The sequence below is a fragment of the Ambystoma mexicanum genome, chromosome 5q (assembly GCF_040938575.1).
Source record: "Ambystoma mexicanum isolate Mex_15411 chromosome 5q, UKY_AmexF1_1, whole genome shotgun sequence".
NCBI classification, from domain to species: Eukaryota; Metazoa; Chordata; class Amphibia; order Caudata; family Ambystomatidae; genus Ambystoma; species Ambystoma mexicanum.
Window position 1 is genome coordinate 864,705,298 of NC_090933.1, and position 17,068 is coordinate 864,722,365.

Genomic DNA, 17,068 nt, shown 5'->3' on the forward strand with positions numbered 1-17,068 from the left:
GCCTCCCACACCCAATCACCTTCTGCCCGCTCCCAGCTCTTGCCCTGGCACATGCCACTGTACTTACCCATTTATTGGCAGCAGACCACTCCATAGCACTTCCTCCACTTGGCACTTACATCTGTCTGTCTGTCTGTCTGTCTGTCTCTGTCTCTCTCTCTCTCTCTTCTTTATAGTTCAGTGTTTTAATGGTTTACCAATCCCATGTTCCCTTCCTGTTGCCCTGTGGGCGCATTGAAACACAATTTACTTGCTGTATAAGTGCCTTACAAATAAATATTGTAAAGGGTAATACTTGTAGTAGTAGAAAGAAGGAGTGGACCATAGTGGGGTGGGGGGGGTGGGGTGAATAGAATAGAATTCCCTGTGCAAAGAAAAAAACAGGTGAATTGGGAATTAGTGCAAGGGTGTAAGATGGGTAGTTAGATTAGTTGAGCAGTCACCCCGGGTGTAGGGGGAACAGGATTCATGATATGATGACGCCATAAAGGAATGTGATAACATGAGTAAATGAGGATACATGCTTAACTCCTGACTGAAACTGCACTCGTCACCTGGCTACACTCTGATCTCAGGCCCAGGTCCCCTCCCCTGCCAGCTGCACACCTGCACTGCCACCCAGGCAACCCCTGCACTTGGGGGCTGTTGTATGCCTACAGCCCCCACCAGCTCCTGACATGTGATGTCTGCACTCACCCCTGCACATGCCACACGCTGGATGCCCTTTCTACCTATTGTTTTTATTTATTACTGTTGTTTCTATGTACTGCACTGCCCCCTCCCCCCGCACTTTCCCTTCCCCCCCTCCCCTGCGTGATCTCAAGGTCACCTGGCCGAGTAAGGTCTCCATCTTCCCTCTGTTCCCCCTCCCTTGCCTTGAAACAACTTGTTTATAGGCGTGTTATAAATGCCATGCCATATTATATCAATGGAGGCTGTGAGCCTACATGGGAAAACTCACCAGGCCACGAGGAGGCCTTCATCAAGGTATTATGCTGCAGGAGAGGCAAGAAGACAGTTGGGCACTATTCGAGGCGTGCAGCAAGTAAAGGATCCACCTGCATGGGTTCTGGGTAGCTTTGGAGGGTCAGCTGACCCAGGATCAGCCAATCACAGGGCAAGGAGCGAGGGTGTGTGTGAGAAAAAGCAACAGGGAAAATTGAGGTTGTGAGCCTACATGGGAAAGCTCACCAGGCCACGAGGAGGTCTTCATCAAGGTGGTATGCTGCAGACGCAGCAAGAAAGCAGCTGTGCACTGCTCGAGGCATGCAGTAGGAAAGGAAACCACCTCCTGTACTGTCCGTTTAATAGTTTGCAAACCAGCAATAAATGGCATTTTATCTTGACCTTTCTCGATAGGCCTCCTCAGTCTTTTGTTTTGCATTGATAATGTTAACAAGGGAGTTGAGGGAACAGGCAATGTGAGAAATGCAGCCCGGACTGAAGATCACTTTAGAAATAAGATACTCTTGAGCATTATAGGTTAATAAGCAGTGTTGGATTTGGCGGATTTAAAAAACGGACAAGGGACCAACGACCCCCACCTCCACCCCCGCTTTTGCTATGCCTCGCTCAACTCAAAGACAAAATCCCTGGTTGAACAGAACCTCCCAGTGAGATCTTTTTAACAGTCTGAGCAGCTGACCATTTATAATGGTAACTGGCTAGTGAGGTTGACAGATAATGGGATGTGGACTTTTTTTTTCTTATAATTCTAGGTTTTAATAAGCTACGATTGTTGAGTGATCATCAAGCAACACGCTGTGTGAAACAATGACCCAGTCATACAGATATTTTCACTTTGTGGCTGTCAATTTTTTTGTAGATTCTTATTAATATGCATGCTGAAATTCAGGATGGGAAAATAAATTTACAATCATTGTGGATAATGTTCCATGTTCTGCACAGTGGAAAAAGTGGCGGTAAAAGCTTTTGCCAGTACTTTTCCCCCTTCAGAAGACTTTGTATGGTGAAGTTGGAGGGAACACATTTGCCTACTCTTCTGGGTCCGCCGGCCAAACCAGCTCGGTTTTCCACCAGCATGTATTTTTATGCTAGTGGAAAACCAATTGATTCTGATGGAATCTGCCCGACATGTACACCAAAGGAATCTTTTGTAGATCGCTCCCGCAATCATTAGTTGCGGAAGATAATTACACTTTTCCAATTTTACCAGTGTTTTACTATTGCACTACGTGGTGCAAACATGTATGCAGGGGTCCTTTCAATTGCCAACAGAAACGTTCCCATCTGTGCAATTTAGGATGCAAAACAAAATCAACATGTTTCTACAATGGTTTATACATTGCTCCCCAACTCTGCCGTCACACCTAGATGGAATTGTGAATGTCAGACACCTAGACAGGATTGTAAATATTAGCTTGCGTCATATCTCGACAGAATCGTCAAGATTAGCCTCTGTCACATCTAAACAGAATTGTGAAGATTAGACTCCCGTCACATCTAGAGAGAATTGTAAAACTAGCTTGCGTCACATCTAAAACAGAATTGTGAAGACTAGCATTGTGTCATATCTAGACAACTGTAATACTAGCTTGCGTCATAACAAGACAGAGTTGTGAAGGTTAGGCTCCATCACATCTAGACAGAAATGTAAAGATTAGCTTGCGTCACATCCAGAGAGAATTGTGAATGTCAGCTTGAACCACACCTAGAGAGGATTGTACAGATTAGCTCAACTAGACAGATCTGTGACGTCAGCTTGCATCACATCCAGACAGGATGGTGAGGATTAGCATGCTTCACTTCTAATAGCGATGCCACTAACCAACCCCACTAAACAATCTCGCCTGCTACGTACACATCTCAAACTAAAGGCACAACAAACTTCACACACAAAATCATACCACACATAGCCTCACACAACAGCTCACAACCGAAAAGGACACCTAAGCTCAGCGAACGGTGCAAACCGAACTGAGGCTGCCAACAGCACATCACTGCTCTCTTGCCTTTCTCAGGTTCAGCCCTGCTAACCTTCCTACCCTCTTCCCTTTTCAGATCCGCCAGAGCACCTGGGGACCATTCCGGTCGTGACAGTGCACGGTACAAATACCTTTAACAATAACATTGTCAGGTTGGTATATAATGTGGCTTGAATACTATAAACAGTATTATTTTAGGTCAGTAAACTCAAACATTAACTTCAGCTGGGAAGATAGTGACTATGATCAAATTCCGACTTCACAACTTAACCAAAGAGTGAGACCGTTTCTCACTGTGCCTTAGTTGACAAAATTAGGTGCCCCAAGAAGTGATTTAGTTTGCAGTGTACGATATTCCAAAAAAGCCTCAGAGTTTAATAGACTGTTGTTTCACATATAATAGTGACCCATCATATTCAATTTACAAAGTAGCAGTGGTTTCCAAACGTGTATGCTGCCCTAACAAAATTGGTTACGTTTCCAACTGCATCCAACACTCTGGCTCTCTTCCAAGCATAGTAGCATTCCCTAAAGTAAAATATATATGATGCAAAAAAACCTTCTTGTTTTACCTGCCTTTTCATTGAAACGGTAGGTATGAAAATGAGACCAGGGAATCAAAACGAAAGTGGCCAAAACGCACAAATATCACGTGTAACTTGGCAAGATAAAACATTGAATATGGATGTTTAACATTCAAGTACATGGTCTGTAAATTGTAGTATTGTTAAAACTAGAAGCTGGGCAGCGGACTAAACAATTAAAATGACCCACATTACCACGGAAAACTGGCCTAGGACTTTCAATTCGCAACTTGGGCATTACCCCAAATGCCCGTACGAGTCTGTTGACTAGACGAACTATCAAATACTTGCGAACACTCTGAGCCGATTGCAAAATAATCAAGTGTTAGTCAACAGCCAAAATGGCAACGCAACTATTGACCAGCACACCGGAGCGGCGACAATTCATCTACGCGGAGTTACCAATAAAACTAGTGCCAGAATGACAACCAAGAAAGGAGGCCCCCCGGGCAGAAGGTCGTGGGGCGAGATTGACGTTCCCAGTTACCAATCCCATCGGAGCACGTTAGAGTCGGCTGGGGCGGCTCTCGTCAGTAATGGGAGTAACCGCGTTGGTAGTACTGGCAGACGCGCAACGCTCCTGCTAACGGCACTAGGCGGTCGCAGTGTGCAGCGTTGCTGGAACGTCCCGGCCTTACAATTCAGCGTAGAGCCGTTTCCCCGGTTACCAGCTTACCGTGTTTGAGACCGGCCCATATACTGCGTGCACCAGCCTCTCAAGAGCGGCGAACTTCCTGTTTATCCTAGTTTCTCCTCCCACGTGTGGTAGGAAGGGAGTGTCCTTTGTAGCCAGGTTCCACGAGACTGCTGTGCGGTTATAAGCCACGTTTCAGTGAAATGGAGTGTAAGGCTAACACCCCGGAGTAGAACGCACCGGGAATTGGAGGCTTTCACGTTATTTGATGCGTTTGTTTTGTGGTTGTCGAAAGTTTCCAAAAATGAACATAAATATTGAAAGACCGTTCATCTCGTACCAGTGCTTTAAATGGACCGCCACTACCCGACCCTCAGCACCTGCACTTCTCATTGCTGGCAGTGTTGAGAGCCGGAACTTCTCCAAGCTTTAGGAGAGTTCCGGTACTCAATACATTTCTATTCTCCCCAGATGGGATTTGCAGCCTTGTCCCAGCTCAGAGTTTACACTTTTTGTTGTGACACTTCAAAGAGCAGGGACGCCCATCTGCCCCTCCCACGCACCCCTATCCCTCTCCACCTAAGGTTTAGCTGTGTGTAATCAAACCAGAACAGTAAGAGATTAGTGGTAGATAGCCAGGGGACATGGGAAGGACAGACCATTGTCCTTTAAGAGGTGTGATAATAAATGGGAAGGAAGCAGAATATCACCTGCTGTGTGAAATAAAGACTAGCAGATGACATTAAAATGCCTTGCGTTTTATTTCACTGTGAATACAGTTTTACAACCCAACTTCTTTCACTGAGAATACAGTTTTGAAAAGTCACACACTTTGTAGGTTTTTACTGTCATCTAGTCAGGATGGGTAAAATAAAGCTATAATCCTATTTTTTCCTGATATGTTTTCAAAGCAATGTATACAATGAGATTGTGAGATTTTATCAGTGACTTTTCTCTTTTAGCACCTTCGTTTACTTTGATCATAATTATAAGAATAGAATTTGTTGTCTTTCAGACCCTCCTTTTTCTCAAAGCCAACCACCTTTTAAACGTTCTGCTATTGGTGGCAAAACAGGGCAACTTCAGTCTTTGATTGATGGACATCTTTGAGAGATGCCTGCATTTAACGCCTAGAAACACAGGTGTTTTATAAATGACTTATATCGTAAGGCTGACAATCACATTTCAAGTGCATGTCTTGTTTGTTTGTTTGTTTATTCATTTGTTAAGCGCACCAGACTCGTGAGTAAAAGGGCGCAGCAAAATGGAAATGCAAGACTTACATAGTTTCGTATCCACAGGTTACAATATTTACATGATAGCAAAATATACAGTTTTTTACATGAATACAGGATATATACAATGTACAAATTAGGACGAAGAAAAAATAGCCAATGAAATTAAATAAATGAACAATAGGCACTGTACAAAGGATGAATGTGCCACTTGGGGCCCTATGTAAGATACTAGGCTCCCGAATGGATCACAATGCACAAGGTCTTTAGAGATTAATGCAAAACTCAAAAGTAATACGGTAGTCCGCTGTTACTGCAGGATGACCAAGTCTCTGTCGGAGTGGGCAAGTCCTCTGAGGGTAATGGGAGACTAAGGATCCTTAGCAGTTATATGTTTTATTAAACCTTTCCTGAAATGTGAGAGATTGTCTTAAAAGTACACTATAATAATTAGCTTTTTATTGGAATCACTGATTGTAATGTCTAAGTGGGCTAGAGTCCCAAGGCCCTAGCTCTTACACAGAGTGAAAAAGGGGGCGAAAATATGATTGTTGTAGAGGCAAGTAGGAGAGAAACAAAAATAAAGTGCTAAAAATAGAGGAGACACACATAGAAAGTGAAACAGGTTGTAGAGGTGCACTCAGAAAATATGGGTCGTTCAGATAGAAGATGTGATATTTTGTCAGTGCAATCAATAAATAAGTTGAAGTGCTCCTGTGTGTGTCTTGGCTACAAGACTTGCAATAAAACGTGGAACAAGAGGTCATCCTAATTCTATGTCAAGACCGGAGGCTCGGATTATGCTTCTCTTCCATATTTACTGTTCAGCAGCAAAGTATAACCAATAAAACATGAAACACAAAACTCAATAAAAACTGCTATAACCATGGTTTTGGACTCTTTGTAGTTCTGTTCTTATTGGTCCTCAAACAGACCATGTGATACTCTTAACCAATCATAGTGTTCCTTGTCCATGAATCACCCTCTCCTACTATTCCTCCTCTTTCTTTGCTGCTCGGCAGAAAGTTAAATGCCCTTTTTTCATTATTTGTGTGACTGTGTTTACATGATGGTGTTTTATTAGGCATACTAGCACGCGCATGCACTATTAGGAGTGTTGGCGGAGCATATCCACATCAGTATTTCAGTGTTTTGAAGTTGCAGTCGCAACAGGCCTGGTGCTCCGGCGACCGCAACTCCAAAGGAGAGACACAGAGGGCACTGCAGTCACGGAAGGGAGAGCGCGACTGAACCATGTAGTTCCGGCGCTCTCCCTCCATTCCACGGACAGTTAGAGAAGTGTTCAGACATATCGTACGATCGCTGAGATCATTCTTATATATTACAATCTCGACAATCATATTCTACTCGTTTCGCTTTCCTAGCGCAACGTTCCATCAGAATCGCACTACACGATCAGAGAGCACAGCGCCCCTGCAGGCCACAGTAAGGTACCACAACAGCCATACGGGAACAGTCCCAAGTAAAACCTGTTATAGCTTACATATATATCATATATATCATATCAGACCAGGTGATCACTATATATATATATGTATATATATATATTTTTTTATTTTATACCGCTCAACCCCCAAGAGAGTATAAGAGATCATAAAAACTCCTGGTATATTATTGAAATCCCCAGTGTTCTGTGCAGACATGAGCTTCTCTAGTGATGAGGGAAAGGCTACCATTAGCCAGAAGAGGAGCCATGCAGAGATGACTCAGGTCTTCCAAAAAGCCATGGGGGCCTCGTTGGGACAAGGGCCATAGCAGATAGCTCTGATGGAGGACTGGCTCAAGTTCTCATAGGGCTTGGAGGAGATCAAAGTGCTAAAAGCACAGGGGAAAACAAAAGGGGGCAGAAAAGCAGCCTGTAGGGCAGAGAAAGCGCACACCCCCGGCCCTGCCCGGGCACTCCACCAAAGAAGAAGGGTGGTAAGAGAAGGAGAGTAAGAATAAAGGCTGGGCCTAGCAGGGGACAGGATAAATCTTTTGACACCTCTGATGAGGGCAAGGAGGACTGGGAGAAAGAATACTCGGAGGAAGAAGAGGTATATTCTATATCTTCCTCAGAAGAAGAAGGCCACAAAGCGCCAAAGAGGAAGGAGGAGACAGAGGAGGATGGTGCAGGTGATAATGACATTGATCCTGAAGCACTAATCCACCCAAGGTCTTCCTAATGGGAGCCGCCAAAAAGATAGCGGCCTACTTAAGAAAGCACCTGAGGGTGCCCCTAGCTAAGGAAGCTAGGAGTAAAATGAGGGCGGAATGCCCTAGACCTCACCTCCCAGAGGGTGCAGCAGATACACCTGAAATAGATGACAAAATGATCACGTTCATGAGCAAGTACACTAAGGACGTGAAGAAAGGTCTAGGTAGGTCCTGGCTTTCATGCCAGGACAAAATGCTGGACATGACAGGGCCCCTCACTAAGATTCTACAGATTGGCGAAGAGGCCAGAGAAAAGGGGGAGCCAGTGGACCCGACGATCCTGATCTACTACGCTATCACCACAGAGAGAACGAGGTGTCTACTGGTAAAGGTAGACCCGAAGATAAGTGAGTCAGCGTCAACTGCGAAGGGAAAACTTTCGGAGATTCTGTCATTAAAGAGTTAACTAAGTTTGCTAACTCCTATGCAGCGCTGGACAAGGCACAGGCCTCTCTCAAGACAGTTTTTGGGAGACAAACTTTTGGACAGGCCAGCAGAGGCAAGGGTTGCTCGGCTGGCCGATTCCACTTTAACAGATCCTACCAGGACAGAAAGCAGTGGCGAGATCAGGAGAATCGAAGACAAACCCCCTTCTTCCCATCAAGGGGCAGAGGAAGGGGCAGAAGCTGGCGACATGGAGAGCATCAACAAAACAACTCAGGTAAGAGCAAACAACCCATGCTTAATTACCCCAGAAGTAGGGGGAAGGATAGCAGAGTTTATACAAAATTGGCTCACTATATTGGGGGATACTTGGATAATAGAAACCGTACAAGGTTTTCACATAGACTTTCTAGAGACACCTCATCAGAAGAAACTGCCAAAGAGTTTAGAACTAAACAGGGAAGTCAAATTATTGCTGGAAAAAGAGATGAGAGGACTAGAAAGCAAAAAGGACATAAGATTACTCAAAGGGGTATATAATCAATATATTTCTCGTGAAAGGGAAACACAAGGTAAGACCAATTATAAACTTGAAAGGTTTAAACAAATAAGTGTTGTACAGACACTTCAAGATGGAAGGGACACACATGTTAAGAGACACCTTAATTCAAGGGGATCGGCTAGCCAGAATAGATTTAAAGGATGCATATTCCTAAGGTTCATCTGGGGAGAATCGACATGGAAGTTTCGATGTCTGCCCTTCGGCCTGGCATCCGCACCATGGTGTTTCACCAAGATGATGAAACCAGTAGTGACACATGTCAGGAGTCAGGGAATAAGACTTATAATTTATCTAGACGACATATGTCTGATGTGTCAGGAGAAAGAACCATTACTAGTACAGGTGCAGAAGACAATAAAATAGTTGGAGGACCTGGGGTTTCTAATAAATTGGGAAAAATCCCAAATAGTACCGGAACAGTCATTAGAATTTCTGGGATTCATAGTGGACTCTGTTCAGGGATCTCTCAATGTACCCATTCCCTAGGTGAACGATATCAAAAAGCAGTTAAATCACACTTTAGCGAAGAGAGAACTGTCACTGTGGGACATTGCAAGGTTAGTGGGCCGCCTAGTGTCATCAATCCAAGCGATATTTCCAGAACCACTACATTACGGGGCACTCCAGAGGTTAAAGATTAGACATCTCAGGAGGGGTGCTTCTTACGAAACAAATGTTGCCGTCTCCCAAGAAGTGAGGGAAGAATTGGAATGGTGGGTACACCACATAGATGCATGGATCGGGAGGGCCATATTTGGCTCTTCCCCCGACCTGATCATCGAATCCGACGCCAGCATATGGGGCTGGGGAGCCCGATGCAGGAACCTATCGACAGGGGGCAGGCGGTCGGATCAGGAGACGACGCTCCATATCAACTACCTGGAGTTCCTTCGCAGTGAAATGCTGGGCTCAAGAGAGGGCACAGTGTTGTGTCCTGCTAAAGATGGGCAATATCTCGGCAGTCAGGTACATAAACAGACTGGGCGGGACAAGATCCCAGACTACTGGCAGCACTGGAAAAAGATGTCTGGGAAATCTGTCTTCAGAGGGAAGTGTCAGTGACGGTGGAGTACCTGCCGGGCCATCAGAACCAGGTGGCCGATTGGAACTACAGATACCTCAGAGATGCCAGTGATTGGAAGCTGGACGAGGAAGTGTTTCAAAATCTAATGACGCAATGGGGGCCATGCCAAGTCGACTTAGTTGCATCAAGACTAAACAAACAGTTACCCGGTTTCTTCAGCTGGAGAACGGACCCAGAGGCAGAAGGGACAGATGCCTTCCTACAGCTATAGGGCCACCAAACAAACTATGCGTCGCCTCCTTTCTCTATGATAGTGAGGACGCTAGCCCAGGTGAGGTGCCAGAAAGCATCCCTAGTACTAGTTACGCCGGACTGGAGGGGGCAAGTGTGGTTCCCCAGTTTTCTGGAGTTATCACACCACAACCCAGTGGCGCTACCCAACGACAAATTCATTGTTTGAGACCCCAGGGATCTCAGCCATCCACTAGTGAGGTCAGGCAGACTCAACCTAATTGCATGGGCGATTTCAGGAGATCTTGGGTTAGCCCAGGACTATCGAATGAGGCTGAAAACATCATTAACGAATCCTGGGCCCCAGGAACACACAGTGCTTATAAATCTGCATGGGCTAGATGGAGTAGCTGGTGTTTGGACAGGAATATTCAGCCCGATGGAACGGATGTAGTACACGTAGCCAATTTCTTAGCACAGTTGGCAGCCCAGGGGAAAGCATACAGAACTATTAACACGTTGATACTAGGATAAAAGGCATAGCGATAGGTGAACATCCCTTTATCTGTAGATTAGTAAAGGGAGTACAAATGACTAGACCTCCTAGTGAAAAATACACTCAATTGTGGGATGTAGACACAGTTTCGAGATTATTTCTATCATGGCCAGATAATCAGGATCTATCCAGGAAGGCGATTTCAGGGAAACTAGCCATGCTACTATGTCTTTTAGCTTTAAGAGATCATCAGACGTTAGAGCACTAGAAATCAACAGGAAAGTGTTTCATTCACCTAATGGAGTGACCTTTCTCATAACGAGAAGGACCAAGACAGGTTTGAGATCCATATCTCACAAATCTTTTCAGGGACAACCAAAATTATGCCCGGTCAGATGCTTAACAGCATATGAGGATATGACAAGGGAAGTAAGACCCCCAGGAGTATCTCAATTACTGATAGCAATTTGTAAACCCTTCAAGGCCATAACTCTGGCTACCACAGCCAGATGCTTAGATGGTAATGGAACAGGCAGGCATTGACGTAGTAAAATATGACGTTCGCTCAGCTAGAGGAGCGATGGCTACCAAGGCATTGAACATAGGTGCCAGAGTAGAGGCCATTATGAGGTCGGCAGATTGGTCGAATGAATCGACTTTTAAAACTTTCTATTTTAAACCAACGGATGGTGTCGCATCGTTAGTGGTGAGTAAGCTTTGAACACGCATAAACCGAACCTCTGGTCTCGACATAGAATTCAGATTTTCAACACATTCGTTCCAGAAAGTCATAATTCTATTAAAGACACAGGCAAAGGATTATCCCACCCTATCAATCGTAATAATGTAATGTAATGTAAAAGTACTTTAATGTTTTACATGTTTTTTGTAACTACTGAAATAGTGCATGATGAATACAATAAAATGGTACAGTTTTGTTTAATGCACAAAAGGATAATATAGATAAATTGTGGTTGGATTTACGATTGTCCCACACTCTTTCAGTTTATAGTCACCATTTTACTTTATGTTTCCAGTGGTACGGTGGCAGACAACAAACAATCCGGAAATTGAACTCTTTTCGGCATGTAACGGATGGAATTACAAAGTTCACTGGACGCAACCCTCGGCTGGACACAGAAATAGGAGGAATAGTAGAAGGACAGGGTGATTTATGGACAAGAAACACTATGATTGGTTACAAGTATCACATGGTCAGTTTGAGGACCAATAAGAACAGAACTACAAAGACTCTAAAACCATGGTTATTGTAGTTTTTATTGAGTTTTGTGTTTCATGTTTTATTGGTTATACTTTGCTGCTGAACAGTAAATATGGAAGAGAAGCATGATCCTTTACCTCGCTGTCTTTAATAGAATTATGACTTTCTGGAACGAATGTGTTGAAAATCTGAATGAATGCGGGACAACAACAGGGCATACTGTAGTCTGATAGAGATCAGTAAATAAGTTAAATGAACAGTAATGATACTGGGAAACATAATCAGAAAGCAATTTAATCCAAAGAATTCATGAATTAGCACAATTAACAATGAAATGTTCATTGGTCTTGAATATCAAACACATTCATAAAGTTCTAACATGGAGGTAGAAAAAAACTCATAAAAGAATGGTGTGTGTCTACAAAATTAACAACAACATCAAGATTAGCATAATAACATTGATAATTTTAGCATTTCAAAAAAATGAAACTATATTTGTGATCTCGTGTAAGGAGCACAAACACTGCAAAGGGACTCTGGGGGTGCAGTGTTGTCCTTTATGTGTATGAAGCATTTTGGGCGTAGCCCTTCATCAGGGTAATTTCTGTAATAGATAAATTAATAGGGTATGTTTAGGGTTGTCCTACCAAATGAGAGGTAAGTGTAAAACTCTATCTTAATGATTAGATTGTTAAATGACTGACCTGTGTTAGAAAGTGAGACACAGAGAACTACATGACTGGACAGGGTAAAATTAAATAAAATGGGCTAGTGAGATCCGGCACAAGACCAATTTTTGGACATTAACGGGTCCGAGACACGGCCCACTTAAAGCCTAGATTGGCGAGTACCCGCACTTCTTTTTTCCGCCATTCAAAGCACTGATCGTACGTTATTATGATTCTGTTGTGTATGGCTTGGCTTTGCAGAAGGAATGTTGTGATGCCATGTGGAGTGTTTATGCCTGAGTGATGGAATGCATGGGTGAATGTTCTAACCTGGTCAGTTGGTGAGCCCTCTGCCTGGGTGATGGGCTGCCAGTGTTTCTATTGTCCTATATGTAACTTAATTGACTGCTATGAAGAAGTCTATGAAGCTGGAAATAAATCTAGCATGTCAACCTAAGAAGGGGGTGCAGAAAGGACGAGAAGGACAACACTGCCCCCAAATGAAGTAAGGCCCATCACCCAGGGTGGGAAAAGGGGGAGGAGGAGGAGCGCTCAGCATTGGAAGGATTATGGGTACATCACCTGGTAGTGGTGTCCAAGCGCTCTGCTAGGAAATCCCCTATAAGCTTAGAGGAGGGAAGGAGGTAAAGAAAGGAATGGATCTGCCCATATGGTCCAATGGTCGGTGGATATGTACAATCTACGGTCTTAGTGCGGGGGACGCCTGTGGATAATGGTGTTGGGCAAGAGTAACAAAATGTGTTACCTCAACCAGGTGCAGTGAATGTGACAGGGTAACTTGGAGGATTTCCACATCCAGGGGTTCTGGCTCTTATCGGTTGCCCTCCATATCGACTCCAGGTGGGCTCCCCCGCAGTACACAATGCTCTAGTAGGAAGCACCGAAATGGTGTCGGTTGGGTCCGGAGCGATCTGCATTGCTCTGTGGCTCACCTGTGAATAGTGACGTCATGATGAGCTGGAGGGTGTTGGCGGAGGCGTTGGAACTTCCCCAGTGTTCCAGCAAGATCGATTCAACCACCCACTACGTTGGACATGGCGGGCGCAGCGCTTCAAACGTTCCGAGAAGGGGACTGGCTTAGGGTCAGGAATATAGTGCAAGGTGTTTGAGAAACGGACCCTAATGCGTGGCATTACGTGCCCAGCAAGTTCGGGTGATCACGCCGAAGTGTTGACGTATAATGCGCCCGAAGTATGATGGTGCGACAGATTAGGAAAGCATTAAAGGAATGGTTCGGTCAAATTTTTGTATTGCCCCTACGGATCGGCCATGTGTTTTTAAGCCTAAGTCCCTCGATTTTAGAAAAATTTCCTATGGACCTTACCCGAGTTTTCGTCCATTAAACACACGTGAAAACAGGCACTAGGGAGCTGCCATTTTGTGATAATCCTATCATTTCCCCCATCACCCTGGCTGACCTGCTTTTGCGGCACTAAATCATATCCCCCGCCCCTCAGCCTGTCATCAGCAGACGCGTACCTCCCATTTCACAACGCCAAAGCACGTCTCGTGTCAACATTCGCTGCGCTTCAGCTAATGACGTGTCGCCATGGAAATGGCAGAACGCCTCTTTCCTCAATAAGTATAAACAGACCGTTTCACAACACACAGCAGCAGATTTTCGATTCCATTCCTCTCTCTGTGTTACTTTGAGTATTCTGTGACTCGTTTCTGTGGAAACACGCGAAAACGATGGGGCTTCGGACAGCAGTTGGCAGGACGAATCAACGTATGAAGACACTGGACCTAGTCGCATGGACGGTGTTTCCACCTGGTGCACATGCAATCGGTGCGAGCTAATGCCGACCGAGGAGGAGAACTGCTGCTGCTGTGAAAACTCGGGATGCGTGGCCTACATTTCGGAAGGCGAGCCACAACCGCAATGCATCACCGAGCTGCCAGACTTCAGGGCAGCCTGCCTCACACGGTCCGTGTTGAGGATAATGATGGTGCTTATGCACGAACTTCGCGCAACTGTTCGTCCTCGTAATCCGAGCAACGAGTAAGTATACTCTGCTTGTGATGCCACTACTATTTCATGGTCTTCTACTATATCCAAAATTACATATTCATATCATTGTAACGCATGAAAGTCGTTCAATAGTGTGCAGTGTCTAGATAGCATTTGTCCAAGCAGAATGCCATTAGTTACAAGAATTGTCATTGACAACAAACGTTTATTAAAATTATCTTGGTCATTTAAAAACAGTTTGTTTCATTCCTTTTCACAGGTGGTACAGGCTGGTGGCCTATCGTTCCTTTACATGGTGGCTTCACGGGAGGCTTGGACACAGCGTTCGAAGAGTGATACCCGCCTGTGCCGTTTGTGCCATAAGAGAAACATTCCCGAGTGACAGCGGTCAGTACAGGGGATTTTCTCTCGCTGTGCTGCAACCTGAACTGTACAATGTGTAAACATTTGTACTTTTTTGTGTCATCAAAATAAGCTACAAAATAAAACACCACATATATTTTAACAACGGTTGTTTCGATTTTTTAAATCAATCAAGTGTGTCTCCATTCAAGGATGGACGTCAGACACCTGTGCACGGAATGGGTGAAGTTCAGGTCGCTGTGAAGCGGGGTGGTCACTATCTAAGCTAACCAAATATATTATCAATAATGCATGCACTAAATAACACTTGTTCAAAGTCTTTCAGTCGGTTATGTCTCTATAAAAGTCACACATATATCAATACTATCAATGAACATTGGATTATACAGGCCTTAGGTCAAGGGTCTTCACCACTATAATACAGTGTTTGAAGTGTGGGTCTGTGCTCACAAGAATCTCTGATATGTGGCATTTGTTATTGATAGGCAACGATATACTGCAGTAGGGGTCTAATGTTAGTTGGGGATCTGCTAGGTGGCCATCATGGCGTGGTCAGTGGTCTCGCACATGTAGAGAATACCTTGCAGGGACAAAGGGTCAGAATGGCAGTTACTTTCCACTGGCGAGGGTGCATGGGCAAGGACACGTTTGTGGAGATGAACGAGCCATGTGCATGGTTCAAGCGGGTTCACATGCAGGACCGTGATCTCAGAGAGTGATGTGTTACATTTATTAGCTGTTGCAAATACCTCTGGAGTTTTCCAGTCAGAGTGGGAACGAGGCTGTGGGCCATGTGCTCTGCGCGCTGTACTATCGCAGGTCACCAAAATGGAGTGGAAAGGGTGTACAAAAATGGATGCCCCGTGTCCTTTAACATCACATAAGGGCAAGGGACGGGCGCAAACGGCCAAGGTGCTGAACAGCATGTACACTTCAAAAAGAATCCCACGCCCAGGGGCCATCGCTCACATGGCCTCCTCAGACCCCGTGTCTCCAGGCAGGCCTCCCCTGAGGCAGGCCGCCCCCCTGCAATCCACATAAGTGTGTCTCCATTCAGCAGTCTTCCTGTGCCTTATCTGCACGCCCCAGGCCGATCCATCCCACCCCCTCTATCAAAGGCGGTTCGCACCCGGGGATGAGCGCTGGCATGGGGGACTGTGACGGGCGCAAACGGCCAAGGTGCCGAACAGCATGTACACTTCAAAAGGTATCCCACGCCCAGGGGCCATCGCTCACATGGCCTCCTCAGACCCCGTGTCTCCAGGCAGGCCTCCCCTGAGGCAGGCCGCCCCGCTGCAATAAACATAATACCACGACATGCACACGTCATTCATGCACAAACACACCCCTGTTTCTAATACTTTATAAACCACTTGATAAGTCTCATGAGAACATCTTTGTGCTTTGCAAGTCAACTCCTGAACCTTCTACCTGAGAAGCACTGAGATCTATGCTAATCTGCTTGTCGCCGTGCTATCTGTGACCGCTTCGAGCAAACTCGTCAGTGTGCTACCTGTGGCCATCTACCTGTTCTCCTGCAACATACCGCTCGGCCTGCTGAATCCAACTGTTTGTTGGTCAAGGTAAGGTCATGTATCCTAGTCATATTTCGGTCATTTTTACATTTCAATCTATTTGCCATTACAGTACCCAATAGAGCTATGGTCATTGGTCTCATTGCTATTGACTTGAGTTTCAATTGTTATGCTATCAATGGATCTATTTATTTTCATCTGTGTCAATTGTCATCGAATTGCATCCATCGGGGGTCCAGTCTATAATGTAAGCATGGTTCCTTTTTGTGCAAGATAAAACAGAAATTTCTGTAATTTATGCAAATACTAAGCCGCACATGATGAACTGGTATAGTTCCGGCGACCAAAACAAACCTTGCATTGAGCATGGTATGGTTCATTTACTTTTTTATGACATTTTTATTCATCAAGGTTTTATAATAATCTTGATATTTACTTTTCAGAATTTTCAACAATGCCTGCCTGTTCGATTAGCGGTTGCCCTTCGAAGACCCATGCTAAATCTGAAGGCACTACAATGCATGTACTCCCGAAAACTGTTGACCGAATAAGAGAATGGGTCAGACATTGCGGATATCCACTGGATGAGCTGGAAAGTAGAGTCCAACAAGTCTTTGAGGACAAGAGGGGTGATCGATACTGCATCTGCAGCCGGCACTTTCCCTCGAACATGTACACCACATCTTGGGTAACAAAGAAGAACCAACGGCGATCGACACGTAAATTGCTCGCAAACACTATTCCCACTCTATTCATCCACAATCCGCCACTGGTGAGTCAAGTGTCCGTTTTTAGCTTTAGGCCTTGCAGTAGTGTGTAGGTAGCCAAATGGATTCATTGATATTTTAGGTGTTGTTTCCAATTTGTAATACTTTCGACATTGATATGAGTGAATAGCTTTTTGAATAATGACATTTATCAATATATTATTTTTAGATTTCATAACCCACAAACAAAATCTATATATGGGCACAG

At 44.7% G+C, this 17,068-nt stretch overlaps 1 protein-coding gene across 1 annotated transcript in view; it reads right to left on the reverse strand.

The window, feature by feature from the left end:
- The window catches only part of TRIQK (triple QxxK/R motif containing), a 531,698-nt gene extending 527,364 nt beyond the window's left edge, over nucleotides 1-4,334 (reverse strand). The window contains exon 1 of the mRNA XM_069621348.1: nucleotides 4,206-4,334. The gene's annotated coding sequence lies outside the window, so the exon portion shown is untranslated. The remainder of the gene's footprint in view (nucleotides 1-4,205) is intronic.
- Nucleotides 4,335-17,068: the final 12,734 nt, after the last annotated feature.